Genomic DNA, 16814 nt, shown 5'->3' on the forward strand with positions numbered 1-16814 from the left:
TCGATCGATCGGCACACCACGATTTCTCCCTCCACGCGATCTTGGGCCATCTCCCCCTCGTTTCTTCTTCCTTCTCGGGATTCTTCGCACGAGGCTGTAGATGTCTTCATTAGCGAGGTTCCTCAAACTCCCCAGCCGATCGCGCGTATATTTATATTACACGTAAACCTCGTCGGCGCATCGGACTGGCGTGTCATTAGCGTCGACTCCTCTTTTGCAATAATCGTTGTTGATGCCGATGAGTTGAGGGGGTGCACGCGGCGATGATAGTGCACGCACATATACGACTGAATCATCCCCTTGCGTCGCTTCTGTTTCAAAAAGATACGGCGGCTAGTATACACACGCACCCATGGTACGTATTATAATACGGCGATAAAGCATGTGCGTGACCGATTAGGCATGCGCGTAAACACGAAAAAATGTGGGACAATGGGGATGGAAAATGTTTCCGACTCGTGTCCGTCCATAAATGAAAGCCAAAGGAGCGTAGCGAATGGAACGTGTAACAATATACACACACGCGCACGCATAGTGTATACGCGTTGAGATTTTTCGAACCGATTATGGCGCGGCCTGTGTCGAGTGTAACGTAAAAAGTTAATCTGGCAAAGGAGACGGGAGTTAAGTGTATTATACGTATGTGCGATGGTGTGTGTGTATGGGTAAAAAGAAGAAGATGAAAAAAAACGACAAAAGCCGCGCGTGTAGTAGGGGAGGACAATGCGAGCAAATTCGAGAAAATCGTTTGTGTAAAAGTGTCGAGACGCGCTGTCGGTGCAAGTCAGTTAGCCGCCGGTCGGTGTTGTTGGTCCCTTCTGCGAAAAAGTTGGAAATTCCTTTGGACGTGCCGTGTACTCGCCCGTTTTTGACTTCCCGTCCGCAAGCGGGCGCGCGAAGAACCAACGCGGTCGGGCCGAAAAGAAAAAAGGCAGACGCCGCCGCCCCCCTGCACGGCCTCTCTATATTTTTCGACCAAGACGAATCGGTCCAGTTTTTCAGTATACACACACACACACACCTATGGGTGTATACGCGCGTGCAAAGCAAGGGGCCCAAAGCAGCGCCGGCACCGACAGCTATACAGTGCAGGCCCCGTGTGTAACGCCCTTTACGGGGGCCCCGAAAAATCGACGCCGAAACGAGATCGGAGGGAAAAAGTGCCACGGCACACGCATTCGTATAACGTGCTGTTGTTGCCACCGATTTTTCTCTCCCTTCAATACTATACAGCCTTGTCGTCGTCGATTCTCTGAAATCTGTTCCATCTATTTGGGCAACAGTGTGTTGTTTGTAGCTGCCTTTTCCGCGCCGCGTACAATTTTCTTCTTCTTCTTCTTTACACGTTTGGTTCCACCCCCCTTCCCCCCTCTTCTATCTTCGTTTCGGGTGAGCCGAGTTAACGCGCGAGTGTGTGTGTTTGTGTGTGTATGTAAGCGAGAACGAATTGAGTAAAGGTAGATCCCGAGCTGGCCTCTCCATTTCGGATGACTCTGCGTCGATCAGATACGGGTGTATACTTAAAAAAGGTTTTATTGCTTCAATGATTAGGGATAAATTACGATACGGCGAGCGAGAGAAAGGAGATTTTCGGGGAGATTGATGCGTGATTTACTTATGGAAAAGAAAAAAAAAATGGTGTGAAGTTATTTCATGGAATTCGGGGAAATTAATATAAACTTCGAAACAGGTGATGTAGAGGAGGTTTCCCTGGAATGATGGATGCTGAGGGCAATTATTGGCTACTTAACAGTTTTCTTTCGATGTGGGGCCAGGGAATTCTGGAATTCAAGTTTTTTTTTATTAAAAAATTGAATTGTTTAAATATGGGATTACAAATTAAGTCGATTTTTTGTAAATCGATAAATCATGAGGAGAAAAAGATTTTTTTATAAGCGGTAGTTCACACAGAAAACTGTTTATTTCATACGAAGGTGAGAACTAACACTTTTGATGTTTTACTTAACTTATCGTAAAAATATATTTTTGAGGTTATCTGAAAATTTTTTTATCTATTTTTCTTATTGAACTTTATTAGTTACATGTGAGTTACAGGATACTCACGTGTATATTATAGGATACTTGAAGTCAAAAAACACAGTATTTATAAATATATTTACATTATTTTTCAATTCCCAAACGTACCTTAGATTTAAAATAAAAGTATGTAATTTTTATAAGAAAAAAGTAGCAGGTATCTCAATTTCCGTGAAAAAATTAGTAGGGACCTAAATTATGAGTACAATGAGATTGCGTTTCAATTGTTGGTAGAAAATAGATGTACTTTAATTTTTAGTAGAAAAATGTATTTCAGAAGTGAAAGAAAATTGATGAAATACTCTTATTTCCACTACTTATTAAAAAAAAAAAAATTCCCAATCATTTCTATCCTGTAGAGGAATACTCGTATAACTTGGAAGAGGAGTTTTTTTAGTCAAGAAGATTTACTTTAGTCATAGTATCATTTTTGTACAAAAATCGATTAGTATTATTATAGAAAAAGAAAGAAGGTGAAAAAGAAAAAGAAAACAGGGTTTCGATCTTCTAAACATATACAGGTGGTAAAAAAGATTTGAAAACCGTTAACAAAACAACTACTTATAAAGCCTACGATGAAGATTGATGCACTATAATAATGATGATTGCTACGTGTTTAAAACAATGTAAATGCAATCATATGTAAATCATCGCTTCATTTGATTTGAATGGTGTTATCCGCACTGCTGTTTTGGTACTCGGTTGAACTCTTGCTCAACGGCCAACAAGTTGGCCGTAGAAACGACACCTTTCTTAATTCAAACCTTTCTAAACTCGAACCAAGGAGAAAACCCATGTTGAGCCAAACGCTGTGAAATAATTAATCCGTCCAGAAATTCGGGAAAAACAAAAAAAAAAAAAAACCAGACATCCGGCCATTTGCGTGAAATTATGCGTCGAAAAACTTGAAAATACTTAAAAAAAAAAAAAAAAAGTGTGTCGCGCGTTACCTACTCAATTATAATATCAAAGTATTCCCAAAAGCATGCGTGGAAACCAAGAATCTCTTCGTAGAATATCACACTCGTACACCCGTATTAAAAGTGACTTCGACCCAACGAAAACGTGAAAGATAGAGTCGAATCGATTTTTAAGGTAGATAAATCAAAGAGAGAGAGAGAGAGCGTATAACGCATTAGACGGATGATGCTTCGGTGGTTATACCGGCGATGATGTGGGTGAGAGGCAGTATGTATATATACATATACAGGTATAACCAACGGCACGGGGCTAAGTGTCCTTTTTCCCACGGGCGCTCGGGAGAGCTTACCCGTCCACGAGTGAGGGGACGAAAGAGGGAGGCCCGCCGAAGCGACGAAGGTTGTGTTGTACGGCTATTACCAAGAGGCGCCGCGCAACGTGCCAAGTTTGCCGCCGCTATTTGTCCTGGCTAATTCTCCGCCGAGACCCTCTGCTCGTTGTCGCCCTCCCCCGGGGACGTCCTAAGCCTGCGCGTGTCCACTCGAAAATAACCCCCTGACAAATTAACGCGCAATAATCGTGACTTTTGCCCGTGTATCCATACCAACAAATTGAAGGAAGAAACGTCCCCACCGTACATACGATAGCTCCCGCAGAGCTGGGAATCGAAAAGTTGCTGGAAAAAGTAACGTCAATGTATATGCGCATATCCGAAATCTTGGTGATTCCCTCACAAAAAAAAAAAAAAAAAATGAGAAGAAGCGATAAATTTGAAAAAAAAAGAGGAGACACAACAATTTCTCGTGTATATCCGGCTCGGGGCTGCGAGAGCTAGAGAGAGACGCGGGCAGCCTATAATATGGCTAGGTATAGGCGATAGAGACGTATGGGCGTTGAAGAGTGAAGAAAAAGATGAAGAGAGGAGGAGGATGAGAGGCAAAGACAGGCTTGCTTGCGCAAAGCAGCGAGTAAAAAGACATAAAAATAAATGAAAGAAAAAAAAAAAAAAAAAAAAAAGCTCAAGGTATATGGTAGTACAGGGGAGAGAAGGAGACCATCAGAGCAGGAGGGGCAAGGAGGAGTAGAATGAGAAGAGAAACGCAGAGTGGGGGAGAGCACACCTGAGCAACGCGCTGTATGTGTATGCATGTAGGTTGTTGTATAAAGAGTACCACCATGTTGAAGAGAATAAAAGGTCTGTAGAGAGAAGAAAAGGGCGCTCTTATTGGTTGGACCCCCACTGCAGGTGGTTATAGGTGCCTACTGGTGGTACGGAAATTCAGAAAGAGCGAGAGAGAGAGAGAGAAAGGGTTTCCTTTCGCGTCTTTTTTTTTTTTTTTTTTTTTCCTTCTCTCTCTCTCTCTCTCGGGCGTTTTTTGCGCTCTTTTTGCACCTCTCGCTCGGTTGTGGCGCAGCATCCCACCGCGCTCATGCCCACCAGAGCCCTCCCGGGAGGCTGCAAGTAAAGCTGCCGCGACCGACCGCCCTTTCCCTTATTCGTTTCATTTCGCCCGGCCGTCCATTTCTTTATTCCTTTTTTTCCTCCCACTTCTCCCTTTCATCTCTTCTCCTCCCTCCTGCCGCTGCCTACCTCCTCCATCCTCTTTGTCCAGCATCACTTCTCTCCCCCTCTTACTCTATTTTGCACGATGATGAGTCTATTTCAAAGAACCCCTGGCCCACATTGGAACTATAAGTATATTACATATTTATATAATATCTATGTATTACCTACAATCATCGAGTACCGACAAATTCAAAAACAATACATATTTAACCATTTGGCGTACATTATGGTCATATTGAATGACATGAGCTCATATGTGCTGAAACTTTTTTTATTTCCGTTATTCACGTAGCGCTATGGCTATGAAACTAACGTTACGAAATAATCGAGTGGAATCTGATTATTTAAATCGCACGAGTGTTATTCGAGAGAGAATTTTGCAAAATCCAATTATAGAGATTTTAAATTATGGCCTTAACTGAAATCTGATAAAACTTTTGAGCGAATATCGAAATGTTAATTTATAAAAATAGTGATAAATCATTTTAGGATGAATATTTTAATAAGGTGCCATTAAATGTTTGCTTGAAATTGTGTGGCAGATAGTCAGGTATAGATAAGGTGAATTGTAAATACGTATTTGAGTGGAAAAAAATAAAAACCGTTCCAACTGTGGCTGGGACTAAAGTAACAGCAATAAGAATTTCATAAGAATTTTTTTGTTTTTTATATATTTATAACGAATGGGTACATGCATAACTTTAGAAAAAATAAAAATGAAAAGTATGTTATTTTTTTATATGTACAAAGTAGTATGCGGCAATAAATAAACAATATGAATAATTTACTTTTGTTCATTGTTCATTCGACAAATTAAAGCACAAATTTTAATTATTGTTATTAAAATTACTTCGAAATTTTCTGTATTTTATAGACATAGTAATTTTTTATCTGCTTACACAAGACCCGTTACGAACACACTTAAAAATACGCTACTAAGTAGTATACTTTCTTAAAGAAATACTCATTTGAATTCCATACAGTTTTTGTATTCTAATAATAAATAATCGTCGAGTGGATAAATAAAAATTGGAGTTTTCAAAGTTTTAACATTAAAAAAATTATTTATACATCAAGTAGCTAAGATGAGTAAAGGGGGCACACGATAGTAGAACAAAAAATTTTTTCTCGAATTTTCTTCATCGAATTAAGGCTTCACAAGTATTTTCTCTCAAAAATTATCGTTCAGTCCATGAATTTTTTTTTACGAACCTAATTTTTAAAATATAGATCAATTCCTTACAGTCCTACAACTAAAAACTCTGCAAAATTTGGATGAAAAATATTATGGTGTTAAAGAATTGTAATGCATACCCCAAATAACGTTGAGTATAAAAACTTTATGAATATCAGTTAAAACTATATGATCTTTCAAATTTATGGCATCCACATAGCCACGACTATACGATTACAAAACTAATCATCTGAACATTCACAAAAAATTGTTGTTTCCCACGAAAAATAGAGTTTGTCCGACAAATAAATTATTTTAACTGATTTTCTCTCTAGTTGATTATGAAGTTTTCAAGTAGACTTTAATACTTTTTTTTCCATAAAATATGAGTGGCTACTCGGTGATTTGAACAAGATGTCTGCAAAGTTTCAGAAGAATTCACAATTTCTGTAATACATGCAAATCTTTTTTTCGTGAAAGAAACCTTTCCGTTAAATTTTTATCATCTCATCGTTCCAAGAAAGCATTAATTAGATGGCGCATAAGTTACTGCGCTAGCTTTTAAGCCAAAGAGACTTTCAAGGGATCGCCGATGGGCTGAAATCCCATGGAAAATTTATGAGAATTTCTCTTAATTTTTTTCGATGCGTTTTTTTTTCCACTAATCGTCAAGTAACCATTCACTCTCGTTCGTCCACTTGACTTTAAAATCGAAATCAATGCACCTTAAAAATTTTGAAGCGATCGAAGGCACTCGCACACTAAAAAGCTTTGATTTCCAAAGACGCGCCAATCGATCAGTTGTAATTTTATCTCGCCAATTTTAACTTGCTAATGTCACCCAGGCCTCATTAGTACACTGTTGGCTCACTCCATTCATAATCATCAACGTAACTATCGAAAATTATACTTAAAAACGAAAACCGAAACTATAAATCATATTTTACGTACACTTGAACCTTTTTACTTTGCGTACACCAGTCATGCAGCCATGAACCGACATTACACGTGGAAAAATCATCATCCATCTTTTGAGCACTCGAGTACTCGTATACCTCACTCCTATTATCTGCCTGATCTCCCATAACCATAGATAATGACGGTCCAACGAAACGAAATAAAAGCGATTGTCTGGGTCATGTGTTCTCGCAAGGAGTTGTGACGAATCGATGCCGCAGTCGATCGATCCTTCAATGGCAGTCAGACGCTTGTATTGTCCGAAAACCAAATTACTCGGCACGCAATCGGTAAAAAGCGTAGATATATATACATTTAGGAAAGCCCCCCTGGACCGGTATATGTACGGCCATACCTGTATAAAAAAAAATGTGGCGAACGAAAACTTTGGGACGCGCTCGCGTGCGCGGTGAAAGAGAGAGAGAGAGGAAAAAAAAAAAAAAAAAACCGAGAGACGTGTTTAAATAATCGAGGCGTTCCGACATTCCAGTGGGAGCGAGCGAGGCAGCGGCAGCGAGAAGAATATCTAAATTAACAAGTCATCCGGTCTGTTTTGTGCGTGAGTATCGAAAAGCCATAAAGTCATCCTAGCATCAATTATTTTTTCCACCCAATGGACCAAGGGGGGGGGAGGGAGCGAGAGGGGAACTTGCTAACTCACTCTCGGCCGTCCCTCTCTATATATATATATTTATATACATGTGTGTGTGCATATACCATGGCCGGCCGAGATGAGATGATACACACCGGCAACCTGCTTCGGCTCTCATCTCCCCCCTTTTGGGTCCTTCTTTCGCTCCTAAAATCCCACACTAACCGAATAACGGCAACTGGGCGACGAAAAACGCAGAGACGAGAGCGGCGCGCGTTCAAGCAATCGCGCCTCCCGACTCATACATATATACACGTGTATGGGTGTTGGGTAAAATGTATGGGTGTATAAATAAATATTCATAAAGTGCGCGCGTGTGTGAGCACGGGTATGCCAAAGGTGGCGTTGAATCGGAGGAAGCAGAGGAATGAGAGAAAGAAGAAAGAAAGAAAAAAAAGGAGAGATCTCGTCTGAGGCAGCCGCGCGCGAACGAGTTGAACGCGCAGGGAAGGACGCGGGGGAGGGGCAGAGAGCGAGAGGAAGAGATGAAAAAAAAAAAAAAAGTCTCGGGCTCGATATAATGTCTTCATTTGCAAGTAAAGCTGAAAGTATAAAAGGGTGGGGGGGGGGGTCTCCTCCGAAATCGTCTTCTCTCTTGCTTGGACGGGCCTCGTTCGCGCCTCACGCACGAGCGACACCGTATACAACAACGATACACACGGCAGCCGAGGATATTTCGTGTAGAGATTTGAGTTACTCTCGACGAAAGTATACACATACATAAAGTACCGCTTTGCTCGTTACGGCCACGTTCCCTCCACTTTGAGCGTGAAAAATCGGTAGTCGGATCGGTAAATAAATCGGCGCTTCGATCATGAATATTATACTCCTGCACGAAAGGCAAATAAACAATAAATAATAAACACACCCAGGGTAAAATGCAATCGAATTGTATATTATACGAATATAAACACGGTAACGCGTATATATATATATGTATATGTATAAGCGTATAACCAGGGGGACGACTTAATTTATATCGAGAGGAGGAGAGGATGGGAACAAGATGCGTGCGGCTTGCCGATCGCGCTTGTAGGTATAGCAGGGCATGATCGTGTAAGTACACGCCTATACACCATATATATACGCACATATGCTGGTACAGGGATGTTGTAAGGTTTAAGTATATGTACACATATATATATATATATATATATATATATATATATATATATATATATATATATATATCTGTGTATATGTACACGTAGCAAAGAGGAAGTAAAAGGAGTAGGAAGTAAAGGAGGAGGAGGAGGATAAAGATAAGAGGCACTCTCGCGTGAAGAGAATCGCGCGTACCTACACGCGATCGAGAGAGAGAGAGAGGGAGAGAGAGGGTTTGGATGCTGTGCAAGTATCTTACATATACGTAGAGGTACCTACCGTGCCGCTGTATACACGGCATGATCGCGTACAAGCCACACGGAGCAAAGGAGAAGCTGCACCATCAGCATCGGGAGCTCGAGCTCAAGAAGAAGATGAGAGACGGAGAAAAGAGAAAAAGCGCGATGTTGCCAGCTCGGCTGTCGCTGATGCTCCTCGGGTAGGTATATATAATAATGTCGTGGCCCTTGGCCTCCCGTACATATATATCTACGTACACACACATATTACACACGTGCGCACATGTAGTGCAGCAGCATCATCATCTTGAGTACATATATAAGTACCCCTGTGTAAGTATGTACCGAGCGTTGCTTCGGCGTATACATATATATATATATGTGTATATACGTACACTGCACATCAGAGACACAGCATCTTGCGCTTTTTTTTTTGTGCTCCCGGCACGCCGGACCCGAGCGCGCTTGATACGTATATATATACACAAGCATCACCTATGATGCCTGTGTGCACACCCATCAGGTAAGTACTTATAAGTACCCGAGCACTTTTTGCCGAGTCCACCGGCCTCGGGGTTGATGAGTTCTCGACGACTACGGTGGTAGAGTATTACAAGCCCGGACGTTTTCTCGCGCGGTCGCATCATGGCTTGTCTTGTATATACTTATATAATATACACCAAACGGAATAAAACCAAAAGAGAAAAGGACCCATACGAGGTTACACTACGTACATACATCAGGATACAGCTATTGCGACGACAGTATTATATTGTACCATGTATACGCGGGAGTATGGGACGGGAGAGCGCGGTTTCGGGACATATCCGCGAAACGCTCATCGGTCGCTTTCACGATCTAAGCTCTCCTTCTCGAGGGGTAACTCTATACACGCGCGCAAGCATATACCTACGTACACATGTATATATATATAGTCGAAATAAAACCGGGTTGCCCGGTGATGGTGACTGCTAATTTATGTGCTGCCGAGCAGTTGTTTCCGAGAACTCATCCGGCGTCTATATATGGTATTTTTGGCATGTCTATATATTTATATTATATACACACACACTTATATATGCAAAACGGAGCATATCGGCGAAATTAACGGCTTCGTGCGATGTGGGGGCACTACGGGCCGATTTTTTTTTTTTTTTTTTTTTTTTTCTTCTTTCGTCTATTCATTTTTCGTTCATTTTACTCTTACGCGGGGTACGTCGCATCGTATACACGAAAGAGAGTCGCGTATAGATTTGAATTCTCGAAACCCAAAAGCATCGCACGCGCGGACAGTTCCCGTGTGTGTATATATGAAAAAAGATGAGCAGCCAAGGGGGTGCGGAGGTGGGAGGGTAAGGAAGAAAGAAAGGAATAATGATCGTCCGAACTGGGTGTGATTTAGCTGCGGTTTAGCTATTCGCTTTGATCGGCCCGACCGGCCAATCGATGCTGTCCGCGCGCGATGAAAAAAAAAAAAAAAAAAAAAAAAGCAAGCCCAACGTCAGCTTCGGGGAGGGAATTGTGGGTATATATACGTGTAAAAAATATACACGTACGAGGTATACGTATAGATAATATATAGAAGAAGCGCTGCGGAGGGGTAGGTGCGTACGTGTGGACGTGTGTCGTCGCCGGGATAGAGTAATTAGGTGCTATATAGGCGCCGACGAGAGGGAGCATCGGCTCGGCTGATGGGACTCTGCATGGGAGTCGAGAGAGAGAGAGAGAGAAAAGTAGGGGAAGATATCTCGGCCGCCGCCGAGGACAACCGCAACGAGCCAGCGACCACTTAATGGCTCTATAATGCGAACTCCAGCAAAGCTCCCTCCCTCCCTCCCACGTAGCAATTCGTACTTCCTCCTTTTCTTAATTTCATCCCTTCTTCTTCTTCTTTTTCTTCTTCCTTTGTCCTTCTTCTGTTTGCTCTTGTACTTACATACAGTGCGCTCGTCAAACTTAGTGTCCATTGCAATGGTACACGAGTATATAATATGTATATACAAATTGATAAATCCGCTCGAGCAACGAGAGTCGATGGTGTCGTGAGAAACGGGAGTAGGAAGAATCGGGGGAGGGAGGAAAAAACAAATGAGATTAAAAAAAGAAGAAAAAATACAACCAAGTGACAGCGACCGGTCGTCGGTGCAAGGAGGGATGCGCGTGATGGGTACACTTACCGAGATTCTGGCTGTCTTCGCTGCGCTTCGTAGAAAGCTCGTCGAGGACCGGGGGTGGGAGGGGGGGGGAACGGAAGTTGCTACTTAAGGGCTTTCGGGGCCTCAAAATCTCGGGTGGCATCGAGGGGGGAAGTAATAACATCATGCCCATCGCCACATTGCTCGTAAGTGTAATATTATAACTAGCGGTGGGTTGCGCGGATGAGCCACATGTGTGGGGGTTCGGATTTCTCTGATTTTTCGCTTTTCCCCCAAATGTAGGGAAAAAAAAAAAAAAAAAAAAAAAAAAATCGACGCGTCAACTGGCAATGATCGTGCCGATTACCACCAACAATGGAGCACCGGAAAATTCGAGGCAAATCCGATTGACGCACCTTTTTAACGCGACAATGCGCTCCTTTACAAGGTATATACCCGGTTACGGGTGCACGCCCATATATTGGGTATTCAAAAATCTACCTTCCAAAAGGGCCGAGGAGAAGGGAACAATACCCCCGAACCCAGCGGGGGCATCCCCGTGTATATACATACACTCTCGGCGTTTGCATCCCTATGCGCAGGTATACATTATGCAGCAGAATGTATTATACATAGGTTTCGCGTCTATACTTTCGAATTCTGCGAAACAATAACCGTCCTTATATCCCGTGTACCTATGCACGGCTTACCGAAAAATCGTCACTCCGACAATATAATACAAGTACTCTCAGGCCACGGCTTAACAGGTAAATGTTGCTAATCGGCTTCATTCTTCTCGCCGGTTGTAAATCCAACGCGCATACTTTTCGCGTGCGTCTTTGTCGTTGCTCGAATAATCCGATTGTTTGTTTAACATTTTTGTCTCCAAACATAACGAAACGTTACCCTCCGGGTAAATATATTTGTACGTATATTCGTGCAACGTATTACCGCTGTTGAAAGACATTTTTTTATTTTGACGAAAGTGTTACTTTGATGGGAATACTGATGTATATATAATATATATGACTTAACGACGGAGAAGCCGTTGGAATTTTTACGGCTCAGATAATCGCTTTTAATTACACTTTTACAGCGCTCCGCGGTCTCGGGGGGCTATTAGCAGGTAGAACAACTGTGAAAAACACGGCGAGTCTGTGCATAATATAATATAATGCCTACACGATTACACCTCCGAGGGAGCTATGTATATATAAGCTTACATCAGGTAGACATCAGGTATATGTAATACGGAGGGAAAGAAAAAAAGAGAGAGAGAGAGAGAGAATATTTATATAGGTACACCTTGTACCACCGATCATCCTATATATATATATCGGTTGATCGGTATAGGAGCTTCGTGACTGTGTGCACGCAGGGTCGCGAAGCTAGATCGGCAAGGATTTTAAGGTGCACGGAGGACTCCATTGGCACATATATATACGTATACATTGTGTATACACCGAGCGTGCGAGAGCGCGGGAGGGGCGGTAAAAGCGACATAGCGGTGGGGATAGCCTCCTCTGGCGGCTAGTTGAGTTGTCGAACTGACACGCGCTCTTCCCCTCGCCTCGCTTACTCCGGGGTACCCACACCGAGTATAACTATACACGTGGGAGTCCAGAGTCCTCCGATCGCCCTCTCCTCCGCCCCACCTTTACCCGCACCCTCGAGGGAGAGGCTCAGCGATGGCCGGCCCCGGCTGCATCACCAAGCCTCTCGTCTCGACTCTCCTCCATGCTGCCGCCACCGCGGCAATTGCACGCCCACCAGCAGCACCACCACCAGCAGCGCTAAGGGAGGGGAGGGTAAGCTCAAGCTCACACAAAGTGAGTGAGAGAGAGAGAGCGGCGCGCACTCGCGCTCTATGTCGCTCTTGTGTGTTTTCGCCTCAGTAGCGCCCCAGCAGCCGCAATATAGTCGTCGGCGATCGCGGGACCAGCAATAAGTACTTAGTGCCCGTTACCATCGTCGTTTCCATTTCTGTTCTTCATACCTTAGACGATTTTTTTCCATCGAATAATATTATAGTGAGATTTACATTGGTACTTATTTCGCGTTGAGCAAGCGAGCCTGGACCGTCAAGTGCAAAATATTATTGTACATTGTTATACGTATAAATATAATACGGTGGTGTACTCGCGTACGAGAGAGATCCGTAGGGGGTATCGTCATTTAATCGTCAAAAAGCAGTGAGAGATCGGCAATCGGTGAAAAAAGTGCTATACGATCGACGTGGGGTTCCGCGTGATACTCAATCAATCGTTTCGATCCGCGCAGTTGTTGTACATGTAAGTACATAGTTGTTATGTGGAGCCACCGTCGGAGGGGGTCCTGATCGAAGAGCGCCGAACAGGAGCGCCATGCCGGAGAAGGAAGTGGCTTACCACCAGGAGGTGTTCTCCCTATTGGCGCCGCCGCCCCCACCGCCCCACCACCCGGGACCGCATCCGCACTTTCACGCGGCGGCCGGCTTTCACCCGCACCAGCCGGCCGCCTCGGCTTTCCACCCGCACCACCACGCGGCCGCCCTCGCCTGGGAGCACCACGCCGCCGCCGCGGCTCTGGCTGCCGGCTTCCACGCCGCCCACCCCCCGCACCAGAGCCTCGGCCCGCCACCGCCACCGCCGCCCCACCACCACCACCACCACCAGCCGCAGCAGCAGCAACTCCACCACCACCACCACCATCACCCGGGACACCACCACTCGTGAGTACAACGCTTTTTTTCTCTTCCTTGTAAAATAAAATACCTCCCATTCCATCCCCCCCCCCCAAATTCGAACCCGCGGCTGAAAGCTCATCGAGCAAAAAAGCTCCAATGTGTGCATGTGGCCGGGAAGGAAAGAATGAAAAACCCGCGGGTTTCTTTGGTTTTTTAATTGTCCGCCGCCGCTGCATGCGTGTCTATGTATATGCACACACGCTCGAGAGCTCCGTAGTTCGCTATCAGTGAATTATAAGCTGCGGGTAATAAGATACCCGCGCCGAGATAATCAGCGACGCTAGCATCAATTTTACCTCCCGGCCATTCAAATTCCGTTCTTCTGTGTATGTGTAGCACTGGTGCCCCCTACCCCCCTTTTGCTGCAATTGGCAATAATTTTGCGAGCTCGTGGGCATGGGTACATGTATATCGGTAGGTCGATCGTTTTTGTGCGCGGAGCTTTGCGGAGCAGCCAAAGTCAGACGGGAATGAATGTAGCAGTCGTTGATGAAGCCGCGAAATTGTGTTTTGTCTCGCTTTGGCGTTTCCGATGTCGCTTCGTTTGATCGCCTTTCATTCGATACCGTCTATTTTTATCTCTCGTACGCAACGTCGCCCGATGCGGTATTGTTATGGGGAAAGGGATACTCGACGGTGCTATAAACACGCGACACGAGCTGCGCGCGGTATACCCATTTTCCGTCCTCCTTCTCTCGCTTGGCGATCTTCGTCTCCTTACTTTGAAACCAAAGACGAATCGGAAACTCCACCAATCGTCGACCCGGTGATTGTGGCTTTGACACTAAATGTCAACTTTTCATGGGTTTTCACACATTTTTTTTTATCGTCTACTACTACGATTCAAGCTTTCGTTTGATTTACGATGTTGAATGGCCACTAATTTTCTCAAACGTGTAAAACAAGCAATTATAATGTAACACAGTTGTGAGCATGATTGATGCAGTGTTGTGTCTTGCAGTGTGCAAGAAATCTAGGAAGAAAAAAAATTGTCAATGATAATTTTTACGCTGTTACAATCTTTAAAAGAAGAGTAAGGAAAAAGAAAGAAAAAATGGCAAAACAGTCGTTATAGCCGAGTGGTGGTGACGGAAGCATTTCGCTCAAAAGGTCACGATCTCTCTGCTGTGCGTATATATATATACACTCTGTTTTCGCTGGAAAATGCAACCTTGACGCCAGCTGTTTGAGGGCGGGGTTTTCTCGGAATTTTCCTCGCAATCTTTTTCCTCGGTTCTACAGGTGAAATCTTGGCGCACGGGTAGAACGACGAAAAAGTTGAATAGGGGACAAGCGGATAATCCTCCCGTAGCTATACGGTAAAAAAAAAAAAGACAAAGAAAACTGCAAAGTAGGGGAAAGTGAAAGAAAAAAAAGAAACCCTGAAATGGAAATGAGAATAATTATGTACTGATTGCAAAGGGAAAATATGGCTGAAAAAACAATAATGACGGTAATCCACTAGGAATTTTGAGAGAAAAATTCTATCTGTACAATAAGTCGTGGGAAAGAGACGAAAAAGAAACAACCCATTAAACGGCCAAAAGAAAATGCAACAGAGTGCCATTATGAAGGCATCGTTGGCCCGTTTTCGTATGCTTGAAATTGAGAATTGCTCTTCAAAAAAATCGTGTGGGGGTGAAAAAGGTCCTGCACGTAAACATTTACGGAAAAATGTGGTGAATATACTCACGTGAACATCAGAGACACGCGTAACGAAAGAAAAAAAAAATGATACTCGCGATGTTCTTATTGATACAGAAACAACGAAGGTCAACTAAAATGATTATTATATGTAATAAAAGTTGACTATTGTTTTTCGGCAACTCGATCAATCGACCCTCTTGTCTTGAACCTGAAAAGAAAGAAAAAAAAAGAAAAAAAATTCACGATTGTCAGCCTCGGGTCGGAGAACACAATTATTGCCGCAAAGTCGGAGCAATGGTTAAGACGCGCCCGAGCTCACTGTTAATACAGTTATTAGAGAGAAGCGAGAGAGGCTATATAAAAGTATATAGGTACAAAGGGGCTGCAGGTCGTCCGGGGAAGGGTAGCAAAGGGGGAGACGGAAGGAAGGGACAAGGTGGCGTTGGTGCAACACCAGAGGCAGGGAAGTGAAAAAAGAGGAGGCAAAAGACACGGCAGCGCGAAACAAGTGGCGGCGCTCCCTCGGAAGCGCCTGCACCGACGTGGCAATGTTGATCGAAGGCCAACACACACACGCACCCCGTGTATGGTATATTTGTATATATATTGTACACACTATATATATACATTATATACTCTCGCCACGTGTCCGATTTTGCACCTGCTCGTGTATCACACATGTATACCTTACTCCTTTTCCAAAGTAGGTACACATCACGCGGTGTGTGTATATATAATATAATGTAACCTACGCGCCATATATATATAGTATCCGCGAACAACGAGATGTCACACACACGACAAATGTTGTCCTCGCGCAAACATCATCTCGGGTTACTCGAGCTCGCCCCCCTTTTCCCCCTCTCAAATATTCCCAAGCGCCCCTCCAAGCGAGTAGTTCTTCCCCGCGACCGATTCTACCGGAGCTGCGATTAACCGATGGCACTAGAATCGCGAGCGAATAAAAGAGTTTGTTTATTTCCCCGACCCCGTATACGCGCATACCTAATTACATTATTTGCACTGCGGGGTTGAAAAAGCAAGCAAGCAATCAAGTAGGCGTATGAGTTTCGGTAGGTGTATGTACATACACAAGCATCGCCAGTAGCTTGTTAAAGAGAGGCAGGACACGGCGATTACCTTCTCTCGCGTGTAAACGAAATGTGTTTATCTTGGACAAACAAGCTTTATAATACCATATGTAATCGGGGTTGCCGGTCCGAGAGGAAGCCAGCAGCAACGCAAAGGACTCATTGACAAAGTGCTGCCTCTTCTGCTTCGTCTTTTCCCTTTTCTGCTGCTATATTTACTTATCTACACTAAAAAAGGGAGGGCCCCCGGAGCCTCGGTTATATTTGCTCGGTTTCGCGTGCTTTACGAGGGAGGAGGAAGAGAGGAGGAGGTATGTATATATGTATACAGGGCAGCCGGCAGCTTTTAGCTTCATCTCTGCTGCGCTTTTAACCGGTATCACTTGGATTCTCGTTATACGTGCACGCAGATTTATTTGGCCGAGGGCAAGGATTCGCCAGGGCCAGACCTCGATCGAAACTCGATCTCTTTCTCACGCACGTGTCGTACAAATGGCTTTGGCAATTTTAATCCGTGCCAAAACTTTTTTTGTTTTTTTTTCTTCATTCCGTTGGAAGAAAAAAA

This window comes from Copidosoma floridanum, unplaced genomic scaffold (assembly GCF_036245765.1).
Source record: "Copidosoma floridanum isolate Cflo_tuat_1 unplaced genomic scaffold, Cflo_Japanese_pri ptg000030l, whole genome shotgun sequence".
Taxonomy (NCBI): domain Eukaryota; kingdom Metazoa; phylum Arthropoda; class Insecta; order Hymenoptera; family Encyrtidae; genus Copidosoma; species Copidosoma floridanum.